The sequence below is a fragment of the Canis aureus genome, chromosome 1 (genome assembly GCF_053574225.1).
Source record: "Canis aureus isolate CA01 chromosome 1, VMU_Caureus_v.1.0, whole genome shotgun sequence".
Taxonomy (NCBI): Eukaryota; Metazoa; Chordata; class Mammalia; order Carnivora; family Canidae; genus Canis; species Canis aureus.
The window spans coordinates 111,386,333-111,403,472 of record NC_135611.1 but is presented as its reverse complement, the minus strand read 5'-3'; the positions used below and the strand labels follow the sequence as shown (position 1 = coordinate 111,403,472).

General features: G+C 43.7%; 1 protein-coding gene across 3 annotated transcripts in view; it reads right to left on the bottom strand.

Moving 5' to 3' along the window:
• The window catches only part of CEACAM20 (CEA cell adhesion molecule 20), an 80,699-nt gene that overhangs the window by 20,304 nt on the left and 43,255 nt on the right, over positions 1-17,140 (bottom strand). Inside the window, exons 1-2 of one of the 3 annotated variants that reach the window (XM_077848962.1) lie at positions 2,507-2,683; positions 1,555-1,919 (exon numbers count right to left, since the gene is read on the bottom strand). The exons of 1 other annotated variant lie outside the window; for it this stretch is intronic. The gene's annotated coding sequence lies outside the window, so the exon portion shown is untranslated. Of the gene's footprint in view, positions 1-1,554; positions 1,920-2,506; positions 2,684-17,140 lie in introns of those variants that run through there. One more of the 3 variants, XM_077848970.1, reaches the window with a different exon arrangement.

The following is a 17,140-nucleotide window of genomic DNA, read 5'->3' as shown; positions in this document are numbered from 1 at the left end:
TATTTCTCTGATCTTAATGTCTCTGTGTCTCTGTCTCTCTTTTGTGTATGTGCATGTGCGCGTGCGCACGCACACACACACACACACACACACACACACACACCATCCCCACACCCTCTGAAGGGAACAGCGCACTCACCTGCAAGCAGGATTCCCACCCAGTGGTGGCCCCACAAGTCAGCGAGCCCCATGGGTCCTGGCACCTGACCAGCGTGCCCTGGCTTGCACACACAGACACTGTCTTCACTCCAGCTCTATCCCTTCAGCTCCCTCTTCTTCCCCTCTGCCCTGCTGCAAACTCACTTTGATGACAGTGGCTCCCAGGACAGACAGGGGTGGTGGTGGCAGTGGCAGGGAGGAACTTTGGACCTACCTCCCCACCCCTCACCCCAGGGCTCTCTTTCCTTCCTCTGTCCAGCACACAGAACAAGAGCCCTAGGAATCTGGGGTTTCCACCAGGGTGGAGAAGGATAAAGAAATCCCTGCCTTTTGGCTGAGTCCCCTCGAGAATTATGTCTCCCTCCTTGTAAGCTCTTTGCCAGGATGCAGAAACAATTCAGGGAGAAGAGGTGCCAGGGAGGGACAACCACAGAATGTTAGAGTTAAGTGGACAGGAACAGAGATAATGATAGTCAATAGTAATGATAACAAAACAATAATGGTGGCTCCCAGTTGTTGAGAGCTTAATAAAATCAGACTCAGTGCCAGGCTCACTGTAAGCAGTTTGGAAATATTAAGTGAGCTGAAAGGATACTGGTCATAAACAAAAAGCAGGAAGCACAGAGTGAGCTGGGTTGGGAGAACCCTAGGGGGTGCTTGACCCAGCCTGGGGACAAGAGACAGGGAGGGCTTCCTGGAAGAGTAGACATCTGAGCTGAGACTTGAAAACACAGTAAAGGTTCAATATAGGAGAATTGCTTTTATTATTATTATTATTATTATTATTATTATTATTATTATTATTATTATTATTCCCTTTGGGCAAGACAAGCTGTTGGTCTTTGGGAGCACCCAGACGAAGATTTACTATAATCAATGGGGTTAGGAAACAACCATTAACAACCATCAATCCATGTATTCATTCATTCATTCATTCATTCATTCCCTCCCTCCCTCCCTCCCTCCATCATTCATTTACAAACATTTCCTGAATTCCTATTCTGTGCTGAAACCTGTGCTAAGTAGCACTGGGAACACAGTAGTGACCAAGACATCTCCAGGCCTGCCAGCACGAGCTCACAGTCTTGTAGGGTAGACAGACCTGTCCCCAGTCAGTGCCAACTTAGCATGCTGGGGAGGCCCAAAGGAGGAGCCTGACCAGCCTGGAGGTCAGGGAGGACTCCTGGAGGAGAGGACATCAAGCCTGAGACCTGGAAGATGCAGGAGTGGGTCAGGCGAGAGTCTGGTAGGCAGAGGGGGTGGCATGTGGGAAATTGCTGAGTTTGAGACACAGAAGGAAGTTCAAGTGGCTCTAGAACAGAGGAAGTGAGGGGGTGGGTGGTTCAGGTAAGGCTGAGAAAACTCTGAAATGATTACCTAAAGCAAGAGAGGTACCTTGACATCACTGGAGGGAGAGCTTGGTCACCCAGCTGCCTCGGCTAGTTGCTCATCTGGGTCTCATTCTTGCCACAGGCAGAGCCACCAAGTATCTGCTCCAGGGACACATGAGGTTGAGCAGACTGGCTCTGGAGACAACCTGCAGAGGTTCCAATCCTTGCCAACCGTGCAGCCATGGGCATGTCAATTCACCTCCCTTGTGACCATTTTCCTCAGCTGTTAGAGGGGGTGGGGATGGTTTTGCCACTTCAGAGGCTCCAGGGCCATGAGCGGGAGGCTCCTGTCTGAGTGATCCACGCCCCAGCTGTGGTTTGTCGGGAAAGTTACGTCACCCCTATGAGCTTCCATGCCCCATCTGCAGACTGGGACAAACACGACATTTGTGAGCTTGAAATGATTTAATGCTGGGAAGGTGCCTGGAACAGTGCCTGGCACAGAGTAAGCATTCAGTACGAGTGAGTCTCCACTAGGTGTGGTGACTGTTGTGACAGCAGCTCCTGTGAGGAAGTACACACTCACTCAGCCTTTCAACACGCATGTCCTGAGCACCTCCTGGGCCTGCCCTGGGTGCTCAGGACAAAATGGATGGAAAACCCGGTTCCAGTGCCCAGAGAGATGATAAGCAATAAGCATAATAAATAAGTAAGTTAAGTGGAATATCAGGAAGTAATACAAGCTGTGGAAAAATGAAAAGTCAAGTAAGTTAGGGACATTATTATTCTGTCTCATGTTAAGACCACTGAAGCCCACGGAGAGGAGATGACTTGCCTAAAGTCATAAGGCCTATCAGGCCCCAGGTTCTGTTCTACCTGGCTCTTAACCTCCATCTCTCCTGCCTCCCAAGGTCCTAATGTGGTTTCTGGCTGCCTCCAGCCTCATCTCCTCTGTACACCCAGATGATCACCCCAGCACACTCCCACTGTCTGTGTGGCTCCTGTGCTAGGCGTACCTGGTGCACGTGAGCCAGTATTCAAGGCCTCCATCTATCCGTCCTGTTCTTCCCAGGATTTCTCGGTCTTCTCGGTCTTCTCACTTCTCACTCCTCCACCAGATTTCCCTTGATTGCTCTTCTCAGTTCTGCTTGCATCCTGAGACTCTCTCCTCTCCCTCCCCTCTACCCCACCCAAAGTAGGCAGAGCCGCTGCTGGAGTGGACTTCTCAAATCTCCTTCATATGGGAGCAGGGTTTTCTCTCCCAAAATCCCCTACCCACCCTCCCCATGGCAGGTTCTGTTTTCATGCCTCAACAACAAAGAGGAATTTCCTGGGCCCTGCCCTGTAGGTACAACTTCCACTTTGTTTCTGACAGGTGAAAATAAACCCAGGGCCCTTCTGCTCCCCACACCCTCACCTAGCAGCCTTATGCAGGCTGGTTCAAGGCTGTATCTTTCCATGTGTGGCCTCCACTGACCTCCCAACTCATACTGCCTCTCTATGGCTGCCTCCCACCTTCACACAGAAAAGATATATTTGGCCCTAGTATGTGCCAGGCCCTGTTTTAGGCGCTTAGAGCACATCAGCTAGTGAAACAAGTACGAACCTCTGCCCTTAAAGAAACCACGTTTTGGAGTGCCTGGATGGATCAGTGATTGAGCATCTGCCTTCAGCTCAGGTCATGATTCTGGGGTCCTGGGATCGAGCCCCACTTTGGCCTCCCTGCTCAGCCAGGAGTCTGTTTCTGGGTCTGCTGCTCCTCCTGCTTGTGTGCTTTCTCTCAAATAAATAAAACCTATTTAAAAAAATCATTCTTTATGCAAGAATGGGCAGAGGGGAGAGACAATAAGAAGGATACGTGATAAAATAACTGAATTATCTATGATGTTAGAAAGTGGTGCATGGTATGAGGGATCAGGGCAAGAGGTCAGAGTGACAAGCAGGAATGCAGAACCCAGGACAACATTGGGAGACTCACCGAGTCTCAGGCAACAACTTGAAGGAAGTGACAAGGTGAATCAAGAAAGTGTCTGGAGGCTCCTAGGAATTAATTCCTAGGGAAAAAAATGGAGCCAGGGTTCCAAAGAACTATTCCCTGCTTCCTATACTTAAATAACTGTGAGTTCCCTATTGCTGATCATAACAAATCACCACAAACTTGGCAATTTAAAACTATAGAAATAGAGGGGGGCACTTGACAGGATGAACCCAACTGCTTGGAGTTTTAAGACTGAGCTCCCCCTTCCCAGCTGTGGGCCACCCTTGACTCCGGAAGCCTCTCCCTTAGTCCTTGCATGAGAGACCTGCATCTCAAGGCCAGCAATGCACGAGAAATCTCTCTCATGCCTGGAATTTCTCTGGCTTTTCTTTCTGCCATAGCTCTCTACTGTTTCCACCTGGAAAAAGTTCTCTGCTTTGCTCGGCTGTGCTCCACGGGGCCCATGTGGATAATCCAGGCTACCTGCCTATCTTTAAATATGTAACCCTAATTACATCTGCAAAGTTTCTCTTGCTATGTAACACAACATACTTACAGATTTGTAACATATTCATAGATCCGGATGTGGGCATCTTTTCTGCTTACCACCATCATGTGATGCGAGGGCTGGATATCTAGAATTGAGGCAGCCATCTTGAGACCGTGAGGTAGAACGCTGGAGAGGATATTCAACAAACTAAGGATGGAGGGATGGACAGAAAGATTTCACTGAGCCATGAAATAAGCCTGGGGCACCTTGTAAAGTAACAATTATGGTTTTTGCAGCTGAATGCCTCCCACTTGGTACCCTGTTCAGTCACCATTGGAAATGTTCCTTTGAACTGCTTACCTTAAGATCAGAACCCTGATCTTTTAGAAACTTGGGAGTTTATGGTGGCTTGTGTCCTTTGTCTTAGAAGATAGTAAAACTTGTGAAACTTACTTTGAGAAGGAATCTACTCAATATTATTACTCCATTTAAAAAGACATTTCTGTCTAGTTCCATTCTATTCTCTATGGAGAAACTGAGGCCCAGAGGGAAGAGTGAAGTTTTTCTCCAGTCATAGAGCTGAGTCTTCTTGGAGCACCTGGGACATTCAATTTTGTACCACTGACTTTTTGTGCCCACAGTGTAGGAAAAGCAGGAGAAGTATAAATGAGAAGAGAAAGGATATCGTATACAAGGACCCAGGCAATGCAATCCTAGTATCTCAAACCATGATTGGAAAAATCTATAATGGAGAACCTCTATACACACACACACACACACACACACACATCATTCTGCACCACCAGGGCCACTACACCATACTTGTTGCCATGACTATAAATTTCTTTTTTTTTTTTAATCTTTAAAGCTTTGAGTTTATTTTATTTGCCAACATATAGAATAACACCCAGTGCTCATCCCATCAAGTGCCCCCCTCAGTGCCTGTTACCCAGCATGACTATAAATTTCTAGGGCAAAGATAAAAAATTAGCCCACAGACATTTGGATATTTTATTGAGCTCAAGATGCTCAAGGGCATCATAGGAATGGACACATCACTTCTCAGCCACAGTTCAAAGGAGGAAATTTTCTCAGAAGCTTCTCTAGCTCTCCCTTGGCCACCAGGATAACTTACCAACAATTTCCCAGTCCTGCCCCCTCCATCACCATAACAATCTGGATCCCAACACACTGAGCATGAGCCATGACTTCTAGAACCTGGGCACCACGAATTAGATAGCAAAATGTTTCAGATCTTTTTTATAGCCTGTTGCGTATACAGGATGCTTTAAGTTTACATTAAGATCATGCATCAGGGCGCCTGGGTGGCTCAGTTGGTTAAGCGTCATGATTGGCTCAGGACATGATCCTAGGATCCAGGGATGGAGCCCCATCAGGCTCCTGCTCAGTGGGGAGTCTGCTTCTCCCTCTCCCACTGCCTGCTGCTCCCCCTGCTATGCTCTCTCTAATAAATAAAATCTTTAAAAAGAAAAGACCATGCTTAAACAATTTTATAAGTTACCTAGTTCTTATCCAGCAACAAGGAAGAAAAGAGTTCCCAATCTTCCATACTCAAGCCAGCCATGAAAACTCCATCTGAAGAAGATGGTGGGGACAGGAAAGCATGGATAAGGGAAAGAGTGAGCTCTGTGATGGGAAAGTGAGAGGCCTCCAGGAATTGTAGCATGTTAGAGACAAACTGATGACGTGAAGACATTGGCTAAAATTGCCAAGGACCTTGTTCACACTCCTGTATGTCCTTTGAGAAAGAGGATTGAAGCCTGGAATTCCTATTTGGACCATGAATTTTAAAATGCAATTCCACTCTGGAACTGAGCCACACAAACCGTGGTTTCTATAGAGTAAGATAGATGATATGGAAAGAAAGAATGCAACATGGAAGGGGGTGTTCTTCATCATTACACTTCTTAATTGATGGGGAAAATGCTGTGGAGGTAGTCAATTAGCCCACATGGTATGTCTTACTCATCATGGAAACCTCAATGCATTTTTTTTAAACAAAAGTGATTGGGACATGATTGCAATCCTCTACTTTACTATGCAAATAATCTCAGATCTGTTGCAATAGCTGGCCTCTGCCACAAGCCTCAGTTTTTCCTCTTGGCTTTGTAAGGATTTGGCACCTCTGGGCAGGGTTTCGAAGGATATTTCCATGTGGATGACATTTCCACCTCTCTGAAAAAATAAGAAACTTTAAAGGACATTATTGGCCAGAAGTAAGAAACATTTCACAATATTTTGATGAAGTCCCAATAGCTTATTTTTGCTTTTGTTTCCCTTGCCTCAGGAGACATATCTAGAAAGAAGTTGCTACCTGTTTTATCTTTCATATTTAGATGTATGATATATCTGAAATTTAAAATGTTGTGTGCAGTGAGGTAGAGATGAAAATTATTTTTTCATATAGAGACCTAATTAATCAGTATCATTTATGAATCATTTATGAATAAAATCCTTACCCTCACCATTAAATAGAAAGAAAGAAAGAAAGAAAGAAAGAAAGAAAGCAAGAAAGAAAGGAAGGAAGGAAGGAAGGGAGGGAGGAAGGGAGGAAAGGAGGAAGGAGGGAGGGAAGGAAGGAAGGAAAGAGGAAAGAAGGAAGGAAGGAGACAGAAAAAAAAAGAAGAGAAAAGAAGTGAAGCCTTGGTCAACCCTATCCACAGAAGGAGATTTCTGTCCAGCTTCCACAATCCAGAAATGTCTCAGCATCCTCTGACTGTGGGACAGACACCTGGTTCTTCACTCAGGGTCAATGGTCCTCCCTCCCTCCAAATTCTTTTTTCTCTCTAAAATTCAAACATCTGGACATCCTCCTGGATTCTCTCCTTTCCCTAACTAATTTCCAACACCCAATCAGTGGAACCCAATTCCACTGTTTTCCGGCCCTTCCTCTCTATCCCCACTACCTCACCTTAGACAACACTACCTGTGAACCTCACCTGTGAAATTGTGCCAGCCTCCCAGTCTCTGAACTCTGCATCTCCACATCACAATCCTGGCTATCTTCCAAAGTTCCAGCTCTGAATTGGGTTCCTCCTTTCTAAAAAGAGGGACTTCAAGACCTCCAGCTGACCCTATAAGAAGTCTGAGATGCCCCATCTCTTTCCCAATAAACTCACAGGGTGAATGGGAAGCTCCTGATCTGGAAATAAGAGAAATCTCCTGGCAAGTTCTGGTCCTCCCCTGGTATACACTGGTCAATCCCACCTCACAAAGAAGATAGAGGTCTGAACCTGATGTGATTTCTCCTAGATTTTATGTAATTATGTATCTTTTTACATTTTTATTGTAGTTGACCCACAATGTTGCTATGTAAACATATTTTTAAGAGATCAGAGTGCTATGACTCTTAGAGATGAGTATTTTGTGGAAATTTAAAAACATTAAATAAACATAAAATTGGAGGTAAAGCAGAACAGCCTTGAGTCTCCTAAGACTGGAATGGCCCTTTCAAAACTTGGTATTTAGAATATTTTGTCACATGAATGGGGAAGGATCAGATAAAGCCCACAGGAGTGGCCTATATGCTTTGTCACAGGACACTGACCAAGCTGGTTACCCCACATCCACAAAGCAAATACACGTAGTCACTAAAAGCTGCACTGTAGGTCGATGTGTGTTATTCTAAACCAATATTCATGAAATTTTGTTAAACTAAAAAAACTGGTTGCAAAACATTATGCATAGTACATTCTCCTTGTGTAAGAGAAAATGCACGTCTTTATTAATTTTTAATAAGTAGGCACAGGGAATGACTCTATAAGAGGATATACCAAAATACTAGCAGTGGTCGTCTCTAGAATTATAGAGGTTTTCTTCCTTTTCTTTTCCTTTTAAAAGCTTCCTTCATTGTCTAATTTTTCAACACTGAACATACAGTATGTGTCCAATAGAGAAAGAGTCCAAATGCAGGATGTAATATGGCTCTATATTAACATAGAAGGATACTAAAGGTTAGAAGATTAAAGTTTATTTTTTTAATTTAAAAAAAGATTTTATTTATTTATTCATGAGAGATACAAAGAGAGAGGCAGAGACATAGGCAGAGGGAGAACAGGCTCCCTGCATGGAGCCTGATGTGGGACTCAATCCCAGGCATCCCAGAAGATTAAAGGTTAAAAAACAGGTAAAATAATGGTAAACAGAATATAATACTATTTTTGTTTAAAATACATATATTTAAATGTAATTACTAAAATAAGGGTATTAGAGAAGCCACATCATTATCTCTGGGAGGCTTAACTGTAGACGAGTTTCTTCTCTTGCTCATCTGTATACTTTTCTTTTCCTACAATTATCATGGAATTTATTTAAAATATGAAAAGTTAGCATATAATATTTTTAAAAAGTAACCCCTACACATAAGAGTCAGTTATTTGGTTTAAGAATGTAAAAACTTGGGGTGCCTGGGTGGCTCAGTGGTTGAGGATCTGCCTTTGGCTCAGGTTGTGATCCCAGGGTCCTGGGATCGAGTGCCGCATCAGGCTTCCCTTTGGGAGCCTGCTTCTCCCTCTGCCTAGGTCTCTGCCTCTCTCTGTCTCTCATGAATAAATAAATAAAATATTTTTTAAAAATGTAAAAACTTGGGATCCCTGGGTGGCGCAGCGGTTTGGCGCCTGCCTTTGGCCCAGGGCGCGATCCTGGAGACCCGGGATCGAATCCCACATCGGGCTCCCGGGGCATGGAGCCTGCTTCTCCCTCTGCTTTTGTCTCTGCCTCTCTCTCTCTCTCTCTGTGACTATCATAAATAAATAAAAAAATTAAAAAAAAATGTAAAAACTTATTTTGCATAACATGGGTTAGAAAAATCTTGCTGAATATATATGGAAGTGGAACAGCCAGGAAAAGAATCCTAAAAAATAAAACAAAACCAATCTCCCCTAATAAAGTCCTGGAGCAGGGAATGATCAGTCCAAGTCCATCTGAGCTGCTATAACAAAACACAGACTAGATAGCTTATAACAGAATTTTATATTTGAGAAATTTACATCTGAGAAATTTATATCTCATGGTTCTGGAGGGTGCCAGCATGGTCAGGTTCTAGAGAGAGCCCTCTTCCTGGTTCTGTGTCCTCACATAGTGGAAGGGGCTAGGGATCTTTCTGGAGCCTCTTTTATAAAGGACCTATCCCATTCCTGAGGCTCCATCCTCATGACTTCATCACCTTCCATATGAATTTGCAGGAGACACAAACATTCAGATCATAGCAATACCTGAGACAGTGATGTTGGCATTCACACTCCTGTGAAAGCTGGAAACAGAGTTTGAGGCTTTGCAGGTATAGACCTCTGAGTGTGCCCTGGAGAGACCAGGAATAGAGGTTCTAGCTATAAGGCCCAAAAATCCCACTGATGCTGCACACATATTGGGCAAGGGGCTGGGAGTCAGCCGATCAGACCAGGGTGAGGTTGGAACCAATCACAAAATCTGGGTCTGACGAGGTCACAGTAGGAGTGTCAGAGCCATCTGGACCAAGAGAAAAAAAATCCTAAAATTGGGAAGAGTGTGGAAATTAAGGACAACTACTCTGCCCACATTGTGCATTTAGTTCAGGACTCGAAGCACCACACGTTGGGTGGGGCATGCAGTGACACAACCTGAAGGTTTGTCCAGTGCATGAGTGAATAAATGAATGAATGAATGAATGAACAAATCAACTATTCCAGCAACTATCCCCCTAACTGTCATGTCTGTGTCCCTCACTGACCCTTGTGGAACTTCAGCTCCATGAGGACAGAGATGCTTGTCTGTTAGTTTCACTGCACTGACTAGAGCAATCTTCAGCATACAGTGGAGCTCAAGGTCACCAATGAAGAAAGAGCAGAGCCCAGATTTGAATCCAATCAGTCTGTAGAGCCCCTGCTTTATATGGCCCTGTACTTAGCTATAAATAGTGGATGAACCAGTGGATGGTTGAGAGGGAGGTACCATGTGTATCAGAGGTGGGTCCGTTATGGGGCAAGGAAACCCATACTTGCAGGCCACAACCACCATAAGGGCTCCACTGAGCCTGGACTCAAGGTGAGTCCTGGTCTCACAGTAGTAGGTACCAGAGTCATTGGGTGTGACTGTGGGATTGGTGAGGGTCCTGCCATCTATAGAGATCATTGGTCCACCCCCTTCCCAAATCAGCTCGAGGTTCAGAAACCACCAGATCATACATCATTGTTCTGGGGAGACACATGTCAAATTTAAGGAGTCCATGTGGTCCACTGGGGCCAGGTTCTGGGATGCCACCTGAGACTGGTGTAGCTTCTCTGGGGAGGAGAAATGAGAAACTGAGGGTGATAGTGTCAGAAGGGATCTGGAGCCCCAGGAATTATCAAGGGCAGGAAATGCTGCCACTTTGGAACCAACGAAGCCAGCAGTGGGTGTTTCCAAGGTCCACTGAAGAGTGGATCCCAAATCCTCTCCCCAAAAAACACACACATCCACACATTTGCATCTAATTTCAGGTGCTTATGGGCTCCTCTGAGGACCAACTGCAGAGTCCAGGTGAAGACCCTTACACCTAGGTTATAAATTAGTAAAAATCTTTTTTAAGATAGTTTGGCAATACAGATCAAAAGCTTTAAAATATATATACCTTTTGACCTAGTGGTTCCACTTTTTATAATTATTCCTAATGACATTTTCATAGCCACATGCAAAGGATTAGCTACAAAGATACCTAGGACAATGCTGTTTATAAAAGGGCAAACTACAGAGAGTCTTAAATTACAGTGAAGACTGTATTTTTAAAAAGATTTCTTTATTTCTTTATTTGGCAGGGGCAGAAGGGGTGGGAGAAGGAGAGGGAGAGAGAGAGTATCCCAAGTAGATCCATACTGAGCACAGAGCCCAGCACAGGGCTCGATCTCATGACCCTGAGATTATGAGCTAAGCTGAAATCAAGAGTTGGACATTTAACCAACTGAGCCAACCAGGTGCCCCAGGACCATACTTTTTATTTTATTTTTTAATTTAAATTGTATTTTTTAAACGAGCCAACTATAAAATATCAACAAGAAACTCATTTCAAATACAATAAAATGTCTTCTTGAAAATAAAAGAATGGGGGATCCCTGGGTGGCGCAGCGGTTTGGCGCCTGCCTTTGGCCCAGGGCGCGATCCTGGAGACCCGGGGTCGAATCCCATATCAGGCTCCCGATGCATGGAGCCTGCTTCTCCCTCTGCCTGTGTCTCTGCCTCTCTCTCTCTCTCTGTGACTATCATAAGTAAATAAATAAAAATTAAAAAAAAAAAAAAAAAAAAAAAAAAAAAAAAGAAAATAAAAGAATGGGAAAAGATACACCATGCAAATGTTATTCAAAAGAAAGCCAGAGTGGCTATAATTACTATCAAATACAGTGGACTTCAGAGTAAATAAATTTACCAAGAGACATTACATAGTGATAAAAGAGCAAGATGACACAGCATCCTTACATGTGTACACACCAAACAACAAAGGCGAAAACCATGTGAAGAAAAACTGAAGATAGAACCAAAGTGAAAAATAGATAAATCCATGATTACAGTTTGATAGCTCTGCACTACTGTCGACAAGTGGTAGAACAACTAGATAGGAAACTAGCAAGGATGTAGCAGGACACAACCCCACCATCGACCAACAAGATCTAATTGATACTGGGACATCTGGGTGGCTCAGTGGTTGAGCATCTGCCTTTGGCTCAGGGCGTGATTCCAGGGTCCTGGGATCAAGTCCCACATCAGGCTCCCTAAAGGGAGCCTGCTTCTCCCTCTGCCTATGTCTCTGTATCTCTCTCTGTCATGAATAAATATATAAAATATTTTAAAAAAGATTTAATTGACACTTATGGAACACTCCACCCAACAGCAGCAAAAAGTACATTGTTTTCAAACATTCATGGTACATATATCAAGATAACCCATATCCTGGGCTGTAAAACAAACCTCAAGAAATGTAACAAAATGGAAATCATACAGTGTAGTGTGTTCTCTGACCACAATGGACACAAACAGGAAATAACTAACAGAGAGATGATGGCACACTCTCCAAACATTTGAAACCCGAACAACACACTTGTAATCACATCAGGCCCTGCTGACATCAGAGGGATGATAAGGGGATATGACAAACAGCTCTACACAAATAAATTTAGCCATTCAGAGGAAATGAACTAGTTCCTCAAAGATCACGACCTACCATCACTACCCCAATATGAAACAGATTATTTGAATAGCCTATGACAATTAAGAAAACTGATTTTGTAATTTTAAACTCCAGAAAAAGAAGTCTCCAGGCCTGGATGGTTTTGCATGAGGGTTCTACTAACTGTTTAAAGAATCAGCACCAATTTTACACAGTCTCTTCCAGAATACAGAAGAGGAAGAAACGCTTCTCTATCTATTCTATGAGGCCAATATTACCCTGATATCAAAACCAAAGATAGTATAATAACAAAGAAAGAAAATCACAGGCCATGTCTTTACATGAATATAGACACAAACATTCTTAACAAAATATTAAGAAATAGACTTTAGAAATATATAAAAAGAATTGTACACTATCACCAAATGGGGTTTATTCCAGGGATCCAAGACTGGTTTCATATTTGAAAACCAATTAATGTCACCCACCATATTAACAGGCTAATAAAGAAAAATCACAGGATCATTGATGCTGAGAGAGCATTTGAGAAAACTCAGTATCTGTTCATGATAAAAATTCTCAGAAAACTAGGAATGGAGATGAATTTCCTCAACTTAAGAAAGAATATCTATACACACACACACACACACCATAGCTAACATACTTTATGGTAGAAGAATGAATTCTTTCTTCCTAAAGTTAGAAATAAGTCATAATGTCTGGTCTCACTACTCTTATTTAACAAAGTACTACAAGTTCTAGCCAGTGCAATAAATCAAGAAAAGGAAATAAAAGGCATTCATGTTAGAAAAGAAGACATAAAACTATCTCTGTCTAAAGGTGTTATGATGGTCTATGAAGAAAATCCTAAATGATACACAAAAAATAAAAACAAAATACTCCTGCAACCAACAAGTGAGTTCAGTAAGGTCTCAAGATACAAGATCAACACACAGAATTCAACTGTATTCCTATATACTAGCAACAAAAAACATGGAAACAGAAACTTTAAATGCAATATAATTTACACATTTTCTTTACTAATTCAGTGGACACTTCGGTTGTTTCCATATCTTGAGTATTATAAATAATGCTGCAATGAATATGATGATGAGGGTTGGAGATATCTTTTTGAGTTAGTGCTTTTGTTTTCTTTGAATAACTACACAGAAGCAGAGCAGGATATGTACAACATGAGCCTGAAATATTCTATGCCAGCAAGGAAGGAAGTGCTTTTAAAAAATGTCTGTGTCACAAGGAAAATTAAAGAGATGCTCACTGGCCAAATCTATAATAACTTAAGCACCAAAACATTAAGTACAGTGATGAGTATAAACCATTAAAAAAATTCATGAGTGCATGCTGATGATAGATAGACAATAGATGACAGATGACAGATGAGAGAGAGAAAAGAAGGTAGGTAGGTGGGGAGTGGGGAGGGAAGAAGGAAGGAAAGAGAGAGAAAGGAAGAAAGGGAGAGGAGAGGAGAGGAGGAAAGGAGAGGAGAAGAGAGGAGAGAAAAAAATTAGATGATAGGAAAGAGAGATGAGGAAGGGATCTTGCTTGTAGAAGAATCCCAAATGCTGACTGGTCAATGTTAGGAGTGTTGGACTCAGAAATCATCACTTGCAACCCTCTTGGTAAAGATCTCCAAAGCAAGAACCATCAATGGATACTAAACATCAGAGGGAGTTTTGGTGAGGAATAGGATATGGCCTTAAAGTGTCTTCTCACAGAATGCGTATTTATTACAAGGGAGGGAAAAAGAAAGCAGTAATTATACAGTATAGTAATTGGGCAAAATTACATCGCCAATGGTGGACAGATGGATATTGTGTCCCCCCAAATGCAATGCCCCAAGGACACAACATCACACACTCAGTATTCTGGCTGAGAATGCCAAATCTCAACCTAATCACAAGGAAACATCAGACAAATATAGAATGAGAAATGTCCTAGTTTGTAAAGAGGGAGGTACAGTCTCTTAAAAAAAAAAAAAAAAAAAAAAAGCCAATGCTATTAAAGATAAAGAGAGGCTGTGGGAAATTCCAGATTAAAAGAGGCTGGAGACAGGACACAAAATGCAATTCCTGACCGTAGACTGGTTCCTGAGCTGGATGGGGGAAAATACATTAAAAAGGAGTTTTTATTGTGTTGACTGACAAAGTTAGAATAATGGATGGACAATTCAATAAAAGTATTGCATCACTGTAAATTTATCAATACACACTCAAGTATTTAGGGGTAGAGGGTCATGATATTTGTAACTTACTCTCAGATGGGGGTTGGGGATGGGGAGACATGAGAGAGAGAGAGCCCACAATGTTAGGGGTAAATATTAACAACAGATGAATAGGAGGACCTGGGTGTTCTTTGTTGTACTCTTTTTATTTTTGCCACAATTTTAAATTTTAAATTATTTCCAAATAAAACATTCTAAAATTTTGCAACTAAAAAAAGACCACATAGCCTTCAGAAAAGGCTTTCCCCTGAACTCTCACCAGCTACACCTAGGAGGGCTCACTTGCACATCCCTGACAATGGGATCACTGTCCCACATCCTTTTAATGGTATCACACTTTAAAAACAATGAACAGCCCTTATTATCAAAAAGACAAGAAATAACACGTGTGTTACTTTAATAAAGGGAAGGGAGTAACAGTATCTTGCTCGTATGTAATAACACTCTTTAAGGACACTGTCCTTAAAAAGGGACTTTAGGGATAAACAGAGATTGGGTTCAAATCCCAGTTCCATGGGTGTCACTGATCATGTTAAGCCTCTCTGACCCTGTTTCCCTGAAAGGTGTAGTGAGGAGCCCATCACATCCTACCCGCAGGACCAGGTAAGGTACAGAGAAAGCACTTCATAAATGCTAACTATAGCTAGTTGTGTCACCAGAGAGCCCTCCCCCGCCAGAACTGCCCTTACCAGAGACAAGTAACATAGCACAATGGCCACTGGTCCCATCAAAAGAGATGAGTTGCAGCGTGTAGATGCTGTCATCCAAAGCTCACGTGTCAGTGACAGTCAGGGAACTATCAGCCCTGCCTGTCTCCAGCCAGTGTGGGCTGGTCCTGGAGTATGGTCATGGTTGATGAATTTAAAATTGAGGATCCAAAACCTTGGTGGTGGCTGGCTGCTCCTCAGAACCGTTTGTAAGAGATGAGATTCTGAAGGAGCTGCCGGACAGACAGGGTGACACTGTTCCCCTCGGTGGCCCAGGAAGGAATGGAGGTAATGGCCACCTAGGCAGACACCTGCTTGTTGCAGGAAATCATGAAGAAGCCTGAGGGAGGAGGCAAGGGTCACTATCATAGGGGCCACTTGGCAGCATTCAGCACTGGAATTAGCCCCTTTTAGATTCTCACTCACAGGAATTCAACAATGGGAGAGGAAAAAGCATATGCAAAGGCCCTGAGGCAGGAGTGAGTATGCTGTCTTAAGGGAACAAAAGAAAGATCAGTGTGGCTGCAGTTGAGTAAGTGAAAAAGGAGAGAGGTAGGAGCTAAGGTTAGAGGTAAGGGAGGCACACCACACAAACGCTATTAGCATCTATGGTGGTATTATTATTATTAATTATTATTATTATTATTATTATTATTATTATTATTAACAGTTACTATCCATATGGGACTCTCCCATGCATTGCAAGGAGTTCAGCAAGGCTGGCCCTCTGCTACACCAGAAGATCCCTCCAGGTATCCAGACAAGGAATAAACATCCCCACACATTTCCAAATATCCGCTAGAGGGCAGTATTAGCCCTGGTTGGGAACAATTCCTGCCAGCTTTTTAAAGTATTTTTTTTTAAGATTAAAAAAAAATTATTCATGAGAGACAGACACAGGCAGAGGGAGAAGCAGGCTCCCTGCGGGGAGCCTGATGTGGGACTGGGTCCCAGGACCCCAGGATCACAACCTGAGCCGAAGGCAGATGCTCAACCACGGAGCCACCCAGGTGCCCCTTACCAGCTCTTTAGATCATTGTAAGGATTGTGTTCTGAGAGAGTTACAGAACCACTGGAGGATTTGAGCTAAGGGGTAATACAATGTGTGCCTTTTGCTCCAAAGTGCTCATTCTGCCTGCATGGTGAACGGATTTTGGAGTCCAAGGGTAGAATTGCCTCGTTGCTCAGCTCCAAGGGGTAGAGCTGCCCTGCATGTTACAAGTACTGCCCACAGTGCTCCCAACTATATGTACAGCTACATCCAGTAACCCTGGGCAACGCAGAGCAAGGCAGTTAGGAGCTGAATGCAACAGTCCAGGAGAGAGAGGTCAATGACTTGAACCAAAGTGGTTGTGCCAAGGAAACTGGGAAAGTGAAATCTGAGATCCTGAAGCCAACAGGATTTGCTGGTAGATAGGAGATGGGATGTGAGAGAGAGAAAAGTCAGAGAAGACTCTGAGTTCAGGGGCATGAGCACCTGAACCATGGAGGGACGGTTCCCTAAGATGTGAAGACGTGGGGGCAAGAAAACCAGGAAATCGTAAGCATAGAGCTGTTACCTGCAAGACAGCCATTTCCAAAGCCCACCACCTCTGCAGAGAGCCTCCAAAGGACCAGCCATGTTTTGTGATGCCCCAATGGTTTGGTTGTCTCTGCCTCCTCTCAGCTGGAGACTAGGCCCAGAGGAAGAGCAAGAGTGTCTGAGAAGCCCCTGCCCACTGCAGGGTCCTCGGATTTTCCTTATCCTCAAAGAGACCCCATCAGTCCTGCCCCACTGTGTCCTACTGCCATCAGCCCAGGTTGCCCAGTGAGGGTAAGAAGTGCCCCCATGGTCTTGGAGGTGAACCTGGGAAGAGGGGCTGAGGTTTGGGGCAGGGTCCACCAGCACCAGGGTCTTACCAGTTCTGCAGGGTCCTCCAGACTCTGCCATGACCCGGCTCCCCAGCCAGAAAGAGTAGCTTGGTGCTGCTTTTGATGAGGAATGTGGCCATGTGCCTCTGGACAGGCGGGGCAGCCTCCACGTGTCCCAAGGGGGCCTGATCATCTGTGCCACTTCAGGTGCCAGGTATGCGGCGTTGGCCACAAGTAGAGTTACAGGC